General features: G+C 27.3%; 1 protein-coding gene across 6 annotated transcripts in view; it reads right to left on the reverse strand.

Moving 5' to 3' along the window:
* Positions 1-709: 709 nt before the first annotated feature.
* The window catches only part of LOC147802042 (calcium-dependent secretion activator-like), a 55,964-nt gene continuing 38,613 nt past the window's right edge, over positions 710-18,060 (reverse strand). For all 6 annotated transcript variants that reach the window (XR_015430513.1, XR_015430511.1, XR_015430512.1 and 3 more), the window contains one exon: positions 710-1,010. The gene's annotated coding sequence lies outside the window, so the exon portion shown is untranslated. The remainder of the gene's footprint in view (positions 1,011-18,060) is intronic.

Consider the following 18,060-nt stretch of genomic DNA (forward strand, 5'->3'; position numbering starts at 1 on the left):
CTTCTTTAAAATAGAGTTTTTATTTGGTACAATAAATCAAAATCATGAATGCTCTCTATTTATAATAAATTTTACTATAATCATTAACAACTCCAAAAAACAACTTTTGAATTCATAAATTACAACAAATTTTCTTTAAAATGATACCAAATACAAGGATATAGCTGAAACATTGAAAATTCAATACTGGTTTCAGTTGGCATGCAATTCAACCAGGGTTGCAAAATACCCAGGTTTTCCAGAAAAACCCAACACAGGTGGGTTTGATTGGGCTTTTCATATTTTATTGGGGGTTTTTTCAAAAGAGAGGGCAAGGATAAGTAAGTATCTTATTTCAAAAAAGCTTATTTTACTAGTAATAATTATGTTTAATTTTATGAATTGACTTCACATATAGGTAATTAATACAAATAAATTGATGCAAAAGTCTGAAAGAAGTTTCTTCTGACATCCCAAAATGTTATATGCACTCACATACATCACACATTTGAAACTTATTTTGACACAAGATATTTTTTTATTTATATTCTTACTAATCAAAACCCTCTTTAGGGTGGGTTTTACCCAGTAAAAGCCACCCGGGCTTAACCGGGTAAGTGGTTTTTTTGCAACCTTGAATTCAACGGCACTTTAGTTGCCCTGTGGCAACACTGAATTTATTTCCCAGAAAACTTACACACAACTAATTATAAATAAGAGAGACAGAGTCTACATTGAGATATAGTTTATTTACACAATAGAACATATTGATAAAAGCATTATTATTTACATTTCTGATAATAAAATAATGTTTATTTAAAATATACTTTTACTGATTATAGGATGAAACGAGGAACATCGAAATATCATCAACAGTCCTCAAAGAATCCAGAATTCAATGCACTTTGAATGGCTTTTTGGCAGGTGGGAGAAAGCCACATTTGCGGTAGAAGCATCGCCTCCGTCTCCAACACCAGGGGGAGTTGAATGTGCAATCGCATCTTTATCATTGCTTTCGTTGCTTGCACACTCTAATCAATATTAAAAAATAAAATCATATTCTTAAACAAGTAAAATATTTAAAAAAAATTTAAACTCAATTACTACATATTTTATCGAAATGAAGTTTTCAAAAGAAATTAACTTAAGACTTTGAAGTTAACTGTAAAAGAAATTTTTTGACTAAAATTCTACATTAATTCTCAGTATAAAAATATTAACTCTCTAAAAATGTAATAGAGAAAAAAAATTATTTAGATTTTGAGGTTGACAGCAAAAAGTTTCTCCAAATTTTTTAGAATTTTAAACGTATTCCCTACATTAAACTTTCAAATCTTTTAACAAGGTATAGAGAAAAAATATACTACAAAATTATAAATCAGAAAAAAGGAATTCAATAATAAAGAAAAATTAAATCAAAATTTTTTTTGTTTAATAATATTATACAAAACATGCTTAGGTGTAAGAAATAATGAAAAAAATATTTAAAAGAGAAAAATAATTATTCTTTAAATGAAATTTTAAAGCAGAGGTAAAGGCTATTGTGTTATATAACATCATTCTAAATTTTTTTTTGAAGATAAAAATTTCAAAACATCATTTACTTAAAAAAAAAAAAAAGTATTTAAGAATCAAATGCTAATCTGAAAAATCAGAACAAATATTTTTGTAAATTTAAGGAAAAAGAATTTAAAAGGCCATTTATGTTTAAGATTAGAGACACCAAACCTCAGGATTTTGCAGTCAACTACTATAAAACAATATATATATATATATATATATATAAGGCCTGGGCAATATACCGTAATACCGTCATTTACCGGTATTTCTTTGATACCGCGGTAATGATATTCGGAAGTATATTCTTCGGCAATACCGAGTTATTGAACTTCGGTATGCCTGCACCTCTCGGTACTCACCGCTAGCCAATATCTTCGGCCGACCGGCGGCGAAGAAGTGGCGGTATGGTGTGGTATCTAGGAGGTATTGGTATGGCACGTGATTGATTTAGGGGTGAAGAACTCAAAGGCTTGCGCGTAATATTTACGGTACCTCCTCTCGGCAGCTAGAAATTTCTCCTACAATATATTGTGGTATCATTTGACTTTAAAGCGCATGCGTCATATCCGTGGTATTGGCGATATCGGATTTCAAACACCCGCGCGTTATATCAACCCTCCATGGTATACTTAGTTACTGATTTTGGTTTCATTTTGAGAATAGCGTGCTTCTGATTTTAAAAATATCCGAGATTGTCGGATCTCCTTGTGATGTTTATAATTGTGTTGATATTTATAATTGTTGATGTTTATAATTGTGTTGATGTTTATAACTGTTTTGATGTTTATAATTGTGTTGATGTTTATATTAGTAATTGATGTTTATATTAATAAAATTTTTCTGTTTTAAAATAATGATGCTTTATAATTAGTTGATTCCATGGGATAATTATGCTGCGAGCTAATATAGGATAAGTACCCCATTTTTTTTAAATGATGCTCTTTAAACACATTAATTTTTAATTACAAAATAGTCTTAGCATTTATAATATACATAACAATTTAATTACCGCGGTATATCATAATATCGTGATATGAAGCTCACAATATACCACAATATCGAAATTCTGACATTGCCCAGCCCTAATATATATATATATATATATATATATATAAATAAATAAATAAATATAAGAAAACACTAAGAAAGTTAAGAAAAACAATAAGTATCATTTATTGCGCTTAAGCTGCAAGTAAACAGCACTCATAAGATAAGTTCAAAATGAAGAATAAAACGAAGAAAAATAATAGACATATGAAAAAAAGGGGGTGGGAAATAATAAGTAAAAAAATAACAAACAACATTTTATTTAAAAAAAAAAAAAATGAATTGTTAATAAAAAAAACGGAAAAAAAAAGATATAATCTTTTCTTCAGCCCACACGATTATATCCGCAAAATAGAGTGCTTTCTGTTATTGTATCAATAAAGCCAAAGCAAAATTTATTAATACAATAGTGTGAGGAGCACTCAAAAAAAAATTTTTTTTATAAAATAACTACATAAAAAAAGATCATAAAAAGTAAAAATAACATGTAAAAACAGATCATAAAATAAAAAGAAAAAACATTAAAAAGGGGGGACTATAAAGCGAGTAGCAAAATCATAACAACTTACATGGACTGTTATTTTTCAAGAATGATTTAAAAATGTTTTCGCAGAGAGATTGCCAGATTACAAAATATGAAAACAAAAGATGAAAACAAAAGCGCAAATTGAGTGTAACAAGAGGGTTTTAAAGTGTCGTTCTTACTGCACTGCTGAAGTGAATTGTTATTCTGGGTTTTGATTTGTTAGTTACCAAGGATGGGCCCGAAATGGATGTGCGCAAGGTAATATTATACTGGATAATTTTAAAAATTGATAATAAATAGTTTTAGAAGATAGATGTTTATTTAAGAAAAATATAAAATAGAAAAGAGAAACATAAATTGCCTGCTTTACAAATAATTTTAGCCGCGTATTTGCACAATATGGATTAGCACATAGAAAAATTATTTAAATTATCAAAGAAAAAATTTTAATAGATAATTTTAACACGGATTTGCCCGAAATGGATTTGCACATGGAAAAATTAACAAAGAAAAAATTTTAGCAGATAATTTTAACCACGGATTTGCCCGAAATGGATTTGCACATGGAAAATTATATAAATTAATAAAGAAATTTTGAGCAAACAATTTTATCCACGGATTTGCCCGAAATGGATTTGCACATGGAAAAACTGTATAGATTTACCAAAGGAATTTTTAGTAAATAATTCTTTAGTAAATAATTATTTCCCACCCCCTTTTTTTCATATGTCTATTATTTTTCTTTGTTTTATTCTTCATTTTGAACTTATATATATATATATATATATATAAGAAAAATTTTATTTTAGTTACTTTTTATTAAATAATTACATTTTTTCTTCCCTATAAAACTAAATTTTATTATACAAAATTTAATTAACGAATTAATATTTGAAGAAAACAAAACTATATTAACATCGAGTGTCAGCCGATATAAGTTTTAAAAAAATGTATTCGAATTTGAGTGGATGAACAAAACATATTCTATTAACGATTGAAGTGTGAACTAATAGTAGGAAATGAAAAATAAAAGTTCACAAAAAATACACATCTAAAAATTTTTTTTTTCTGTTGGTTTATTGTCTTTTCTTTAGTTGAATTCACTGGTGAAATTTAATTTTTGAAATTAAAATGAATTTTAAATAATGTTACATTAGATCTAATGAGTTATCAGCATTTGAGTCCCAAAATATAGTTAGAAAAATGAAGAAACAACATATTGAGTGGCTTCGTCTTTAATATCCCTATATAAAAAAATTAACTTGTGTACAAGAATCATGCTATGTAATGTAGTAGTATTGCATTTTTGAGAAAAGGGTAATTCTCTGCACACAAATAGACTAAAATGACGTACTTCAGTTTTAACTATAGATAAATGAATGTAGTTTCATATTGTTTGAAGATTGTCCTTTTTAGATTATCCCCTAAGTCTGAAGTAAATAGCTGCCAACATGGATAGGAAAACAATCCAGTTGATTTTACGGAATAATATAAATTTCATAACTGTTGCATAGTATACAAAATATTTTACATATAGGGAATTTTAGGGATCTTTATCGTCATCAAAATACAAAAATTTGATTACCCTAAAAACTATAAATGGTCTGCAATATTGGTTGACAATATAACTATAAATGGTTGACAATAGATGAATTTGAAATGCTTTTTTATTATGGTAACATATAATTTTAAATAGTAGTAGACATTATTGATGATTAAAATATTTTGTAATTTAAAAAGGGAGTTCTGTATAAAAATAATCTGAAAATTTCAGAACAAAGAAAAGCTTTAAACTGATTTCTAAAAGTGAGGCTTGCTTCATTATGTATTAGTAATACTTATTTAAATAGTCAAGCAAGCAATAAACTGAGTAAAAAAAATTTTTCACCAGGGATTTTTTTTCGAAAACCTTCTCAATTTTAGGAAATTTTCAAAAATGTACAAAAACCAGAAAAAATTCTTATTATACCAGTAGACAAGGAGAAACTGGCACAATCCAGTAGAGTTGATAGCTATGGAAGTATTACTTGAATGTAATATTTTTCATTAATTTTGAAATCTAAAAAATCTCATTTCCTCGCATGCAACTCTTAGCATCTTACAAATACATATACTTTTCTTTTCGATTTTTATCCTTAAAATCAACGCTTGTAGCATTCTACCTATGCATTATGCAAATTTTTTGGTCCGTCAATGAATTTTCAGAAGGATTTTTTGGAAGGTCAGAACGGGATGTCAAAGATGCTTTCCGAGCTCTCGTAGCTGCTGCCACAAATATGGGCCTTTCTATTAACGAAGATAAGACAAAATTTGTGGAATTTTCGTCCTTAACTGTAAATTACAGTGCCCTTTATATATTAATGGTTATACCTTTGAAAGGCTTAACGAATTCAAATACCTTGGCACTGATGTAAACGATCCAAACATACTTAAAGCAGAAATCGACAATAGAATCAAAATGGCTAATAAGCGCTTCTTTGGATCGAGGACAGCTAAGATATAATCTTCTCAGCCGAAAAACAAAGTTAAAACTATATAAGACACTCATACTTCCTGTGCTACTTTATGGAAGCAAAACTTGGACCCTAAACTCAGATATACAGCAGACACTAGATACCTTTGAAAGAAAAGTCCTGAGAGCCATCTTTGGCGCAATTCAAGAAAGGGCAATAACTTCGAGCTCTACCGACTCTAAGAGCAGCCCCAAATTTCACAAATAATCTGTATTAATAGGCTGAGATGGCTGGGTCATCAATAGAGAAGTTCTGAAAATAGAGCCATGAGAAATGTCACTTTGAGAATCCTGAGGGATCACGCCCCAGAGGCAGACCCCCTACTAGATGGCTCAAGGACATCGAAAATAATTTGAAAACCCTAAAGATAAGAAATTGGAGGGAGTTGCTCTGGATAGGAGGCGCTGGCATTTGTCAGCTGTTGAGGTAGCCAAGGCTCGCAAGGGGCTGTTGCGCTGACGAAGAAGAAGAAAAAATGGATTTTTATTTGGCAAAATAGTTCAAAACTCATGATTCCTACACTCATAGTGATTTGAAATGTTTCTGAGAAAACTGCAAAAGAAATTTCATTTAAATTGGGCTACAGTATGTAAAAAGAAACTGAATGAGCAAATTGGACAGATGTTAAGATAACATTTTTATTCCTTCATTTAAATTTATGAAGGTAATTTATTTTCTAAAAATGTATTTAAGAAAGTTTTAATTTCCTTTAATGGGATGGTTTAAGAATAGACACTGCTATTTCATTCTATTTGTGGGTATAAACAATACTATTTTCTCATTCCCTAACTATTATCATTCCTTTACAAAGAAAAAAATAACACTTGTGAGGGATTGACTTTATGTTTCTAATGACTAGTTAAGAAAGATATTTTTGTTCTTTTTTAATACTTTTGAAAGCAAAGGATTGTCATATAATTAAATACATTCATTAAAATTATTTTTTATAACTTATCATAAACAAAAATTATCATTCCTACACTTTAATAAAAATAATAAGACTGACAGCCTTGTTTTTTCTTGTTTTTGAACCTTCTGTCATATCTTACTACAAAAAAATTAGAAATTTTAGACACAATTTTTTTTAGCTATCACTACCTGAAAATAGTAAAATAGCTTATTTGTAGTGAATGACCCAAAAATTATTGATGTATACCAAGTTATAAAACAAAATTTCTAAAAGGAGTTATTATGCATCTTAAGACAGTTTTCTTAATTTATTCAGTAACTAAATCTATTATAATTAGCTCAATATATTACAAAAAATAATTTATAATTAACAATTTATCTCTGTACAGCATTGAAACAGATAGTTTAATCTACAATACTCAGTATTTAATTGACATTGAAATGCTAGGTTGACTTATTCATAAAAATTATCCACACCAGTGGTCAGAAAACTACATTAATTTATTAGTTTACTACAACTACTTTTTTTTCTTAATGCAGTGACTACTTTGGAATTGTATTTCATTGCTTTAAGGAGACGAACTTACATTAAAGGAGTAATAATTAAAAAATATTTATTGCTGTATACATGAGCCAGTTTGCCCAAAATTTTTTCGTTCATTTAACCTTCAAGTTTTTGTCTTTTTCGACAGTGGATATTTATTTTAAGAAATGCAAAAGTATCAAATACTTCCAAATTTTTTAGTTGTTTAATGCTCTTTTATTTCCTCAGAAATTAGGTACACCGAAAATGCGTTCCTTTCCTTTGAAATATCATCAACATAGCTGCATACTATACTGGATTTTGTTCATTTTGGAAAATTCCCTAAAATTGAGTAAATTTTCTTAAAAATTCCTTATTGAAATAAAATTTTTGTGCAGCTTATTGCTTGCTTGAATATTTAAATAAGTGTTACTAATCCATAATGAAGCGAGCCTCATTTATAAAAATCAGTCAACCGTCCTTGATGAATTAAATGGTTATTACTGTTCAAAAATACGAGTAAACATAATATAGTTTGTCTACGCAAAGAACCCACAACCCTACTTGAAATAGTTATACCTCATTACCATAGTCATCGCCACCAGTCCAGACGAATGGCTAGAGGAGTTCTAACTTTAGAGAAACTATACCTACCCAGTAAGCACACACCTCACGGCAAACGTAAGGCCGTAAGCTGGCATTCTAGGTAGGGTAACGGCAAAAGGCAAGTACAATAGGGTCCTTTATCGTTTGTTTTGAGGCATTTCAGGAAGAGGCGGAATAACTCTTCACCTATACAGGCCCGAAAAATAAAACCGTTGTTTGGCCTCTTACACTTAATTAGTTACTGGACCTTTATTGTATACCGTTGTTTGGCCTCTTACACTTAATTAGTTACAGGACCTTTATTGTATACCGTTAATTAAGTGTAATGTTACAATAGATTAATAATGAATAGATGCAGAGTTGGTAAAAAATGTGCTTTTAACTCAAAAATTTGAAAAAAATCAGGAGAGAATGGAAAAAATCCATAAAACGTTAACCGTATTTTTGAGAGGAAAAAAACAACTTTTATTATTCTTTGAAAACTGCTAATTTTTTACATAGAATATTAAAAACTTGAATTTTATTATTTTACTATAATCTAAATATACTTTATGTGGTATTACCTATTATATTTTTAAAAAAAATAATTTTATTAAAAAATAATCATTTTAAATTTTATTAAAATTTTTAAATAAATATATATAATTATTTATTTTTTCTTTTTGAAATCATTTTCTGAAGTATAATTTTTAACTCGAAATATAATATATTCTTTCTTTCTAGAAAAATTTAATACATATTCCCTTAAAAATAAGAATAAATATTAATACTTTTAACTAGAACAATTCCTTTGTTCATTGAGAAAAAGTTTTTATTTTTTCGATTGTTTATTATAAAATTTTGTTAAATTTATTGTATCAAACATGTACTTAAGAAAGACTTATTGAATTGAATACTTATTGAAGACTTTTTCTTATTGAAGACTTATTATTATTTTTTTATTGAATAAGCGATACATTTATTTTTAACGTTAAAGGATTCAATAAAAAATCCATCATTTTTGTAATTCATGGTAAAAAAAAAAAAATCTAGTATAATTTATATGATAGCAGTAAAAGGCTAAAGGTCCGTCATTGTCTATTTTTTGTCATTTTAGGAAGAAGCGATATGAAAACTTTTCCCATTGTTTATGTTTTGGTCGCTTGAAAATTATTACTGTAAGCCCCAAATGAAATTAACATAAATTTTTTCCAGACTATGACTCCTTTATTAAACCTTCTCTAAAACAAAAATGAATAGGTAAGTTTAAAATTCATGTAAATAAAAAAATCCATTTTATAGAAAATAAATGAATAAAAAAATATTGTAAATTGCTTAAATCCTCCTAGAAATTATAAATATCTTGAATTTAGAGCAAGGATTTTTAATGAGATGGGCTTTTTTATTACATTAATTTACTAACTTTTATTACAATTTAAGTGTTTTGTAATAATGAATGTATACCATTTATAATAGTAAACGTTTTATTTATATAAATTGTTTTTTATTTTATTTTTATTTTAATGTTCATTTCAAATTTAATATCTTAGTTTAATCACTTACTTCTTAAAAACTGGATTCAAAATAGTTTAAATGGTCTTAAGAATTTTGAATTTTAAAAAAATCGTGTTTAAATTTTCTGACTGTTTATAGCAAATGTCTAGTCTAATAAAGTAAATAACTTTTTTTCCCCTAAACTTTTAAGCAATACTTGAAAATAATAATTGTTTAGGAAATTTTATTCTTAAATATACGTTTTTAAGTAATAAAAATACATTTGGATATTTTTATTAATTAAACTTCAAAATATTAAGCAAATAATTTTTTTTAAAAACTTATAATACAGAATATAAATAAAAATTAAAATTATACTTTCAAAACGTTAATTATATTTATTTTTTATTTGCATTACAAAAATATTTTTTCATGCAGCATTAATTTATTTTTAAAATAGTTTATATACATTAAGGAAAAAAAACTGTTTTGAATGCAATACATAGATGGCGCTGTTTTTTATTTTTTACTCTAGACGTGTTTCTGAGTCCTGCGGATAGATGGCAGAAAATATAAAGTGTAGGGTCTTGTAGGGTTGCCTTTCTTTTAACTTTGATAGAATTTCGCCAATTTACACAGAATCACAGTCGGTACGGCTTTTGTCCAGGCATAACCAATTGAGGAGACTGCGGCGACAATATCCCCCCCCTCTCCCTTCTGCTTACTATAGTCAAGCAAATTTATCATTCATGTGTGGCAAGGGTCTGCACTATTTATTCTAGCATAAAATGTGACATAAATAAAAAAATGTTCTACTGCATATTGCCTTAACCAATTAAATAGCGGAGTAGTTATTTAAAACCATAATTGCGTTATTGAGTTTTATTTTGAAACTAAATTCTTTAAATAGCAAATTAGACAAAATTAAACATTAAATTTCTCTGTTTCAATCTTTCTTTACACTACATTCGTCACATACTTCAATTCAAGTGTTAATAAAAATAGCATAGTATTTAAAGCTGGAAAAAATACAAAAGTTACAGCAGGATTGAAAAAAAGTCACCGATTTTTTCTTCTACGAAGTCGATATAAGATTTAAATAAAAATGCATTGTGTGAAAAATTACTCATTTTCCAGTAATGTTCCCTAGTTGTAGAAAAATGAAAGAAACATAACAATACAAAATAATAAACATACATTTAATCATTTTCAAATGTCATTTGCAAAATGTTTCCTATACATGAATTAAAAACATTGTTTTTTTCTCACAAGGGGTTTTGGGTTAACAAATTTTAAAATTGTGCTATGTTTTAAATCTTAGGAACTAATAACAGAAATATGGCTGAAATATTAAAATAACGGTAAGAGAACCGAAATTTTATCTGTTTGTCCCATTAAACTGTAGGTATAGTTTTAAATTTACGGTAAATTTGCAAATCAATATTTCAGAAAAGGCATAACTATTTAGACGAAATTGAATGATTATGTAATTAGAACTAAGTGGAGCTCTTTTAACCATAAACTGGTGAAAAATGAAATAGTATTTCATGCTGCCGAATCGACTTGGCAATTTTCATAGTACAAAACGAATCCAATGAATCATTTTCATACCTCCTTTTTAAAGAATGCAGTTCTTTTTGAACTAATTTATTGAAATCCGGTTAAAGTTTGACGTTAATTTAAAAAAAATTCAAAAACAGGTCATAATTCGTAAACATGCTAATATTTAAATATATTAAATGTTTTTCAGATAGTGATGATAATTTATACCTTGACTGCAGCAGATAAATTTTTATCAATTGATCAGCTTCTACAGTCCTTTTTTAGAGACAATTTTAAATATTAATCATACGCTTACTGATAATAGTTGTTCGACACAATTTATTTTTATGTATCCTTGTTTTCTACATGGAGGCACCGTCACCTGTTCGCTACGCTCGATAATCCCTGTAGTTGAATCTCATTCATCAAGTTTGAAATAATTGAAGATCAAGTACAAATTGTTTTCTTCCACTTTTTTAAGTAAAAATTACGATTGGATTGCCAGCAGTTGCATTTTAAGGATTCCTAAGTTTTGACAAATGAAGAAGAAGGAAAAACGGTCTCGCCGAGAGTTATTACGCATTGAAGATGTTCTATGGAAAAAGCAGTTTATGCCCGCGCGCAAATTCGTTTTTTTATTCTCTCAGAATTAGAGGCATTTGGCACAAACTGTTCTTAACAATGTTCTTAAAAGTTTTTTTTTTCCTGAAAAGTCGATTAAAAATTATTTGCTTAATGTAAAATTATTATACTTTTATTTAAGTTCATTATATTAACTTGTTAATTTTGACAAAATAAAAAGGATAGCTGGATTTGAATGATAAATAACTGCGCTTAAAAAAATTACATTTTAGAAAGGCAGAGTGTGCGACACAATGAAAAGAATTTATAAATTAGAAGTAATTTTTTCTTGTTAACCGATCATATAAGAAACAATTCTTATTTCTCTTTATTCTACACATATTTTCAAATGTCGGTATAAAATGTCGAAGTTTTATATTTGGCAACACCTAGCCTTTTTCTATATAATATTTTTTTCTTTATTTTCATTATTTTTAATATTAAGTCAAGAGGGATATTATGAAAATCGCGTAAATGAAAACTTTTTCCACAACAATCAATAAATAATTATTAGTTAAAGAAAAAATGAAAAAAAAACTTTTAAATTGTAATAACTTTCAAACAAATAAGAGTTTCTAAAAGGAAATAAAGACTCTATGTTACGGTTAAAAACAAATTTGGCTCTTTCAGCATACCAAATTTAACTTCCGCAGCTGAATTCTTGCGGTCACAGAGCGGCCCGCATGTTATTTTTCTAACAAGTATAATAGTAAAAATAATCTTGACTTAATTTTAGAATTATTTTTTAATTCCATTGTAATCTCCGTTCAATTTCCTACATATTAACGTAATTTGAAGTTTCTAAATCAAACAGTGTTTGATAAAATGTAACGTTAAGTTGAAAACCCCAAAACAGTGGCGGTATCAGTGACCTTTTCAGTTTTCTGACAGAGAAGGAAATTTATTCAGTTTTCTGACAGAGAAGGAAATTTATTAATATCTGCTCGTTTCACGTTAATTTAACAATGCAGTTTATTTTTCCAACTTCATATAAAAAGAATTTTCAGGAATGGTCAGTGTTAATGCTATTATTCTAGGTTCTCATGCGTTCGCACTTTTCGATTCGACCAATTTAATCGATTAGATTAACTTCAACACTATTATCTTAAGTAAAGAATTCTAAGAGTCATGAAAAAAATCATGATAGCATCTCGAAAATCAAAAAGCATCTCGAAATGATATAATTAAAAATAAAGAAGATAATTTTTGAAATTCTTGGAATTCATTGTTTTACAGACTGACCTTTTTCTTTTTACTTTCACCAGAGGGTAATTTTAATAGTGTTACATTAAATTACCTTAAAGCAATTTTATATTCGTTTTATAATTAACTTATACACAACTATTGTTCTTCTTTTTGGCAGCAATTATTATATAAATATTAATACTGAAGAAAGAAAAGAATTTTCTGCGAAACGTATATTGGCTGGAATTAAAAATCAATTTAGCCCATTGACTGACAAAAGGACAAAAATTAATTTAGACACCTTCTGTAATTAATGACGACCTTAAAAAAAATCTATCCAAGAAAAAAAAATGATTAATGGGTATCCAGTGATTGGAATAGTGCAATTACAATTCTCTCATGTTATTAAACAAATAGTATTCTGTAACTTCCATTAATCATTTTATTAACGAATAAAATTGTAATTGTATAGTATATTTCTTTCTCTTAATAACACATACTTTTTTTTAATTTTTTACTTTAATAATCTTTTTTTGAATTGATTCTGTTTTTAGAAAACAGTTCAAACCAATCTTTCAATAAAATTTTATATAAATAATATCTGATATCTAGTAACTTATTCTTAGTTTATTTACAGTTAAATATAATAAATTTCGCAATTATAGTAAGAATAAAGAAGTTTAACAAATACGACATAGTTAAGTTAAATTTTTACTCTTTATTTTGTAAAAAAAAAAAAATTATTTGATATGCATATTTTTTGTAGAATATTTATTTTGAAGAACTTGTAATTCAACATAACGTTGAGTAATTTACGCTGCGTAATTCTTTTGCCGCATTAATTTATTTATTCTTTATTTGACTTAGCTCAAATAAATATCCCCATAAAATCAATTTAGAGCAGTTCAGTATACATATCTTAATAGAAAATTAAAGGAGTTTAGTTTCCTCCTCAGAATTTTAACACTTTAATCTTTACGCTACTATGACAGATATTAAATGAAAATATTATTTTGAATTATTTTCGTAAAAACAAAGTTTACTCACTGTCCCTTCTTTACACGACCCATCATGATAATTAATTCCTCGAATTAGTGCTGTTTTAAATAGTTTTCGATAAAATTATAATAATTTGTATTATTGGTAATTATTGCACTAAAATTAGTAGTTTGTAATGCAAGCACTTTTGTACGTGGTAAGAACTAGCGATTTTTTACTGTATATATTAAATGTAAAGTCTATATCAAAAAGAGAATCATAAGAATTTTAATGGTCAATTAATTTTATGCAATAGAATTTCAGGAATAAAAAGGAGTTTGTAAGTGTATTTGTGTGCAAATACACTTACAAATACAGGATCTTATTTTGAGCTTTTCCTCTCTTTGTTAGTGTATGGTAAATTGAGAAGTTAACGACGTCCGGTTATGCGCTTCTTGCATCCCACCCTGTTGGGGGTCAGAGTTCTTGAGGAACTTTACACTTTTCCAATTTTTTTTTTTTTCTTCACTAAAATTTCAGTTTTTATTTATTTCCTTATATTGCTGATGATTATTATTATTTAACATTTTCATAAAACCAATTTTGTTTTCAATTGTTTGCAATAAGCTTTTAATTGAACTATTTATTTTTTCTAAAAAAATAAATAAGCAAATGTATAACAGAAAAACGGAAAATTCTCATATTTCATAGATTGCGAAAAGCAATACACAGTAAAAATCTTTTACAGATCAAAATTCTATTTCTTATGCATCTAACAAAAATCTTTCAACCGGATATGGGAAATTGTAAAAGTAAATAAAAAATAAATACATAAATAAACTCTAACTTTTTAAAAATATTTTTTGATTCAATATTAAAGTCTTATTTGATTAGTAATATAACTTGTTAAAAATGGAGAGAGTTTCGCTTTTTATGATTTATGGGTACAACTAAGCATCATAATTTTTTGCACTTTTTTGGATTTTTAAACCCCTTGTATCTGAACAGTCAAGAGTTTGTAAATGATTCAAATAAATCAAATTCATTCTCATTCATGTGTTTTAAAATTATAAGCAGATATATTTGTTTGTAGGAAAAAAAAACATTATAAAGCGAGAAATCAGTTTCAACCTTCCTTAATTTTAACAATTGATATAATAAATCGGTAGCTTACTTAATTAGCTATATCTCGTGGTTCGTGCACTAATAAAGAAAGCTAAAATATAAAAAGAAAACTATAAACGAAAAATTAACGGTAACGAAATTGTTAAATCTTCTTATTTCATAAATTAGTAAAATCAAATTTTTCTCTCATCTGGACACAAATGCAATAAAAGTTAGATCTTTTGTAATTCATACATTTTAATTTTTTAATGTCCTAATTTTTATGAGTTAAGGTGGAAACTTCTAACCGTATTTCATTTATTAAATTGGCTAAAATGTTCAGACTACACAACATCATTTTTCGTTCTTTTCTTTATCTTCCATCTCTTTATCTAAGCAGTCGAAAGTTTGTAAATTATTTAAATCATGGTGAACGACTATTTGAGTCTTTCACAACTATTGAGATAATATAGTACGTTTATAGTACGCCATGATACAAATTAATCAAGTTTCTTTAAATGCTTCAAATATAAACACATATATATTTTTGTGCAGGTAAAAAAAGAACATTAAAAAACAAGAAATTAGATTCTTTGAACCCTCAAAAATTTGAGTAATTTATCTGATAAATTTGTAATAAGCTTCGTGTTCATGCATCACTGCGATATTTCTTGAATATCTTGATTTTTTTACAACGTAAGCACATTATATTTCTTAAACAAATGCGCAAACAGAAGTTTAACTGTTATGAAACTCTGAAGAAGCATCATAGTATTTTTTTCCCCATTATAGTAATAACTTTTAAGTAGGATTATTTTAAAATTTCTTGTTAGAATTTGTTTTACTAATTAAAGAAATGTTTAATATTTTTTTTCAAGCACAAGTTAGACACTGTTAATAAATTATTAAAAAAAGGAAGAAAATTAATGGTAATAAAATTGTTAAGTCTTCTTATTTCGCAACTTCAAAAATTAGTACTATTCAACTAGACACAAATGCGTAAAATGTTGGATCTTTTATAAATCATGCACTTAAATGTCTATTTTTTAGTATATTTACTTTGAGGAGTTAACTCAGATACTTCTAAACTGGATTTAATCTTTTTAATTAGAAAAATATTCTGCAAAAAATTATCAATATATTGTATTTTTATTTAATTTTTATATGAAAAAATTCATAAACAGTGGCAGGAAAACTACTAAATTATTGAGCCGAATCCTGAAAGAAATATTTACTATAATACGTTTCCCTCTGAATAAAAAAGTCCTAAGGAGCGAAGTCCCCTCCGCTATTTTTGGGTGTTTATTTTAACTTTACATTTTGCTTTGCTGTACAAAAAGTATAAGATTTAGAAGTTTCAAATTACGAAGGATAAGCGGTGGAGGCTCAGGGGAAGGAACGCTAGCCAACTAATGAGTTTTGAGGATTTGAATCTTAAGAATTGCTGGTTGATACGAATTTCGTACCCGGCTGACATAAAATATTCCAAGTGATAGACGCATCGTGGATTATTAGAGTCCCATCTTCGTCTTGCTAATCACGGGAGGTTTTCGTGGTTTATCTCACCATGAAAAAGTTCTCCACGAAGGCAATTCGTTCCCGATACTTTTGTACAGGAGTTCTCTTATTTCTTGGTTTAGATTCAAAATTACAAGGATATAAAGTTGAACACTGGTAACCATGAGATCAAATTCGGGTTGGCTGTTCAACAACAGTTATAAAATAAAATTACAAAGGATTACAGAAAAATGAACAGAGAGTGCGATGAAAATGAAAATGACTATTCTATAATTAGTTTGGAAATTGTTATCTGCAAAATCTGGTGTAAAAAAATACTGTACTGGCTGCTTTGTAGAACACAGAAATGCAAATACTAATTAGAAATTTTGCGCTCTGTAAAGGCTAATTTTGATCTTGAAATTAATACCGGTATTCAAATATGTTCGAAAATGAATTGCAATTTTATTATTGCCTTTTACGCACCTTTTTTCTTCTTTTTCTTTTCACGTGATTGTTCTTATGATGAGTTGTAGAGAAAATTTCGATTTCGATTGTTAACTTAAAAATCACTAATTGTTAATAAAAAAAATACTGCGATTGGTTGATATGTTTGCTAGAAAAGAAAATTTAATCAAAACTACCAAAATATTGTAAAACTTACTTTATTTCCGGCTATAGGGAAAAACCAAAAAGCTCAGTATTTTTTAACGAAGTGGTTTAGTAATGTTTTCGGTAAAGTAATAAAAAATTTAGATTTTATAATATGAGTTGAAATGCGAAAAACGTGGTAAAATTTTATAATTTTACCATGATAGTTTAGAGCACTGTATAAAAACCATTTGTTCAGAAAAATTTACTATTCAGTTTTATATTTTTTACTAAATGTGAGGTTAAAAGAGCTATAATTTTGAAAGCTAGAGTATCCGGTTAACTGCTATCATTTTAACAAAAAAATTACCAAATAAATGGTTTAAATACTTGGTTTTATTAACAGAGCTATGGTTTTGTTTTGAAAAAATGTTATTATCATAGAATGCGGTAATTTAAGAAAAACTTTTTCTTCGCGTAGTTGGCTGAAAGGTAACTTGGTTAAAATTTAATTTGCTGAAAGGGCGGGTTTATGTGTAAACTTAACAAGAATTTTGTTTTGAAATTCCAATATGTTTGAAAGCAATTGAAAATTTAAATACTCATTCGTTATATCTTTCTTTAAGCTTTTTTGCTTTAAATATTGACCATTGACTATTTATCCATTGTCATAAAAAATTTATTTTATAAACATGCGCTCAAGTTGTTGTCAATAAAAAGTAGCGAAAGACAGCCAGAGAGAGAGAGAGAGATTTGTTTGTTGCCTAATATCACTCTTAATAATTATATTGACATTTTTAAAAACAATAAACTTAATAAATAACGCTAAAACCGTTCCCTGTTTAAACTTCAATAAGTCTTGTTAACGAGTAATATTACTTCTCTTTTTTTTTTCCAGTTGAGTTACACAATCTAAATTCCTTAAGTTTTTTTTTCTTTCAAGTACAGATAATTATTTTTCAAATTTATTAAATCCTCTATTTCATTATGCTTAGCAAAATGTTCTTACATAAAGCTGCAATACTTGTATATTTTGAAAATAAAATGTTATGTGTTTTGCGAAAAGTGAAAAATATTGCAGCTTAAGGAAGTATATATAAAGAAAAAAAATCAATGATGAATGAACGATAAGCAATTACGGGAGTGAGCGGAGTAAGAAAAGGGTAAAGCCTGCTATTTTTTATTTTTGTATAAATGGAATGATTTTTAAACAAAAAATAGACAGGTAATTTTTAACTATGCATTTAATGAAATATTTAAAGTTTCAAATGATAAAATAAAAAATAACGTTTTTCATGTGTTATAGCTATGCAAATAATAGCAAAATAAAAACTGATGTTACTTCAAAAAATTTCGATGCATGTTTTGAAATATAAACTGCGTGTATATAAGTGTGTTTCAAAGTA

This window comes from Parasteatoda tepidariorum, chromosome 11, assembly GCF_982258835.1.
Source record: "Parasteatoda tepidariorum strain Cologne lab strain chromosome 11, Ptep-v5.0, whole genome shotgun sequence".
In the NCBI taxonomy this organism is placed as follows: domain Eukaryota; kingdom Metazoa; phylum Arthropoda; class Arachnida; order Araneae; family Theridiidae; genus Parasteatoda; species Parasteatoda tepidariorum.